The 3,554-nt window shown below is 40.0% G+C and overlaps 1 long non-coding RNA gene across 1 annotated transcript; it reads right to left on the bottom strand.

The window, feature by feature from the left end:
- Positions 1–929: 929 nt before the first annotated feature.
- LOC149378610 (uncharacterized) lies at positions 930–3,554 on the bottom strand. The gene is made up of 4 exons (XR_016294262.1): positions 3,492–3,554; positions 2,705–2,817; positions 2,240–2,334; positions 930–1,227 (listed from the first exon to the last, which is right to left on the bottom strand). It is a non-coding gene; the product is annotated as an uncharacterized LOC149378610 (long non-coding RNA).

Genomic DNA, 3,554 nt, shown 5'->3' with positions numbered 1-3,554 from the left:
TCGAAACACCTAGTTTCGTGATCTAGTGAGATAAAGACTGTGCCCACTCATCTTTCTTATTCGCCTCGGAGATTACGTTTCGGAAGACTAAGTTGTCAACCTCGAGTCCTTCATCAAGACGACTCAAGACGAAGACGGATTGTGAAAGCTTTCAGTTCGTGAGCAAAAAACCGTAAGTATTCGTTTTACGCTCTATATCGGTTGCTTGACTTATATGCTCTCGTGAATTAAATTAATTAAACATAACTAGATCTTGTTAATTATAATCATAATTTAATTAGCTTATGATCAGCATAATTAATTATTTTTCCGCATTAATATGGTTATATGGTGGAATCATCTCAAAAAGAGGCGCGTCGGAGCGATCGTTCGTGTCCGATGCGCGCTCGATTCACCCGACAATTTCCTCAACTCCTTTGTCGCTTGTGAATAAGTTCGAAACAATGTATTGACGAGGAGCTAACAAGTCACATTGTTTCATCCAAAACAGTCATGACTCAATTTAGACACTGGCCAGTTCATTTATTCACATTCCAAGGAACAAAACATGATGTGATATACATTGCATTTCAGCAATCTTGTATATGAATTCCATATCTATGAGAACTTCACAAAGTTACTCATGACATCTTCATAACTTATTACTTCACCAATAGGTCCTGTTCGGAATCACATAGTGAATCCGAACTCTGACTTTCTCTAATGAGAATACGTAAGCTATGAAATGGCATGTCTCATTTTAGGATTGAGGTAAGCATGATGCAATTCATACGTAGTGACTTGAGTCATAAGAGGTTAAATTGTTTGTTCTTATTTTCTCTCTAGAAGTGCACTGGTCAATTCAGTACCTTCAGAAGATACCTAGAAGAACTATAGAGTCTCTAACTCTCAATGTCCCATAACCAAAGATCATAGATTCTCCTAACAATCTGTCACGACCCGCGAGCGACAGCTCGCCCACGAGCCGCGACCGATCAACTCTCATATTTTTCATATTAAACAATAGATCATAATACTTTTATATATTAAAATAGTTTGCGAAAATTCGGGGAAATTTTTCGCTTTTATAACTTAGAGTCTTATAGCGACTCCTATACAAATATGTTCCGGAACGTTTTAACAGAAGACACTAATCCCCGATTAAGAAACCCCATAGCCCATAGGTCAAGGCAATACGCGCTCGGTCTCGGTCTTCAATCTCGTTTCCCGCTTACCAGCTTCCCTTATCTACATTACCAAGGGTCATAAAACTATGAGTCGATTGACTCAGTAAGTGGGAGTCTATCTATAAAGTAAAACGACTAATGCCATGTGACGTGCAAACAAACACACAAGAATGCAGAATAATTGCTAGATATCGCTAGAACATAACATTAGAGCATGACTGACGCGTGATATCACACTCTATCTATTCACTTGTCGTTCTGCAAGATCGTACATCCTCTTCTGCTACGATCTCCACAACGACAATAAGCCAGCCTCAGACCTCGAGCAGTAGTCTTACGGCGGCTTGGGTGTTTTAAGATTGTCTGGGATCCACTAGTGGTACCATCTTCATCTGACGTCGGCGCATGTGTGCCCCCTTGGCACGACAATGAGTTCACTCGAGGCGACTGCTCATTGCTGAATGGGTTCACTCTTGGCGACTGCCCATTACCATCGGGTTCGCTCATGGCGACTGCCCGTTATCGTTGGGTTCTCCCCAGTTTTGAGTACTCAGCGCCATACAGACCACCTAGGTCTGCCACAAACACAAGTCGTTGACTTGTGGGTACCACCGACACGAGTTTAATTAAAGTTTGGGTACTCTGCGGCTAACAGCGTACACGTTATACTTATATACGGAAGAGCTTAACGGGATAAACCCCGAAAGAACTTATTGTTTCTCTTTGAAGCTCGTTAAGTGTTTTAAGCTGAAAGTTCGAAATGTGACTTCCGAACCCTCTACTCCCGATTGAATTCGAGAGTCTATTGCTCTTCCGTCCTCTCGATTCTAACCTACTTCCTAGAATTAGAAGAGAGGTCTAACTATACACATAGCAAACGTGGCTGGTTCAAGTTAGCGTTTGAACCTAACGGGCGTACCCGAATTAAGTTTTCAAGCAAGAGTGGCCGAAGCCTTAAATTTCAAGTTTATTCATTTTAGGGCTTTCACCTACTCTTGTTTACTAGCAAATAAATGCACAAACAAACATGGTTATTCCCTTGGTAAGTAGTTGACTTATGTCTCCACACTTACTTGGAATTATTCGACAGATGGTTCGACGATTCCCGTAGATGTCTTGCTTCGCACGTTCTTCGAGGCACTTGGCTCTTGTCGAAACGTCGAAAGAACTAGCATTCGGAGTAGAATATCCGTTAGTTAATGGATTCGAGTTTACTTAAAGAGGATAGGGTTCGTTATCGGGATAAGAGTTGGTTCGGAATTCGAGAATTTAATTTATTATTCCCCGGTTCTTCGGAAGTTAAATTTATTCAAGTCTCGCGTATTCTCGTACCGAGATGGATACGAAATAAAATTCAACAATTAATCACGAGTCTCAAATAAATTCAATAATCCGAAAACAAAATAACCGAGAATTCCAAACGAATAATTAAATTAAATTCAAGAACATCATTAAATAAATAATTATAAATTATTTATTTAAATACTGAAAGTACATATCTAAGAGTATTTAAACGCTATAAGCGATTTAAAACTCACGAGTTAATCGAGCTTTATTTCGATAACTCTTTCACTTGATATCTTCAGAAACTGATCTCGTCGCTCTTGACTCGTCTGGTTCCCGTTCGTCCGTCAAGATCTGTAATTCAAACCTGGAACCCAACGACGAGTTAACATCTTAAATTCAGAATCCTTATCAGTTTCAAAATCCAAATCCCGATATCACAATTCAAAACCCGAACCCAATCCAACCGAAACCATACTAACCATAACGACTCAACAAAAATGATCACAAAACTTCCGAGGCTCAGATATTATCACAACAAGCACACGGCCAACAAAACACTCGGCGAAACAGGATTTAATCAAGACGACTCTCAAAACCAATATCCAGAATTCTTAATCATCACCACAGCCTCATATTAACGATACCAAACCGAGTTCAAAACAAACCTCAAGAAAAAATCACACGGCCAAGAGACCCAAAAACACTGAAAATTCGTCCAAAATTCCAACAGCCATGTCGATCAAAACCCAAGCGATTAACAGGTTCATAAACGTCTTAATATCACTAAACAACCTCCAGAAATCACAAAAACCCAACAACAAGATCCATGAACCCTAGAACCCCAATTTCGGCCAAAACCAAGCCAAACCAAGGAAATTCATAACAATGCTCAAATTCAAGTTATAATCATCACCAATCGAGTCCAAACAGCGATTAAAACCGAGCAATTTCACTGAATTTAACCCGAAATCAAAAACCCCCAAATTACTAGCTATGAACCCTAGATTTCAAATCCAATTCAGGGAAACGAAATCTCACCTCAACCCACGGGTTCTAGCTTTCTCGGAGGGTCCTTATTTCCTTCCCCGCGTCTTTTCCTTG

Source organism: Urtica dioica, chromosome 12 (assembly GCF_054948205.1).
Source record: "Urtica dioica subsp. dioica isolate 48M chromosome 12, U.dioica_male_clone48M_v1_H2, whole genome shotgun sequence".
NCBI classification, from domain to species: domain Eukaryota; kingdom Viridiplantae; phylum Streptophyta; class Magnoliopsida; order Rosales; family Urticaceae; genus Urtica; species Urtica dioica.
The sequence above is the reverse complement of the archived record's forward strand: the minus strand, read 5'-3'. Positions and strand labels throughout refer to the sequence as shown.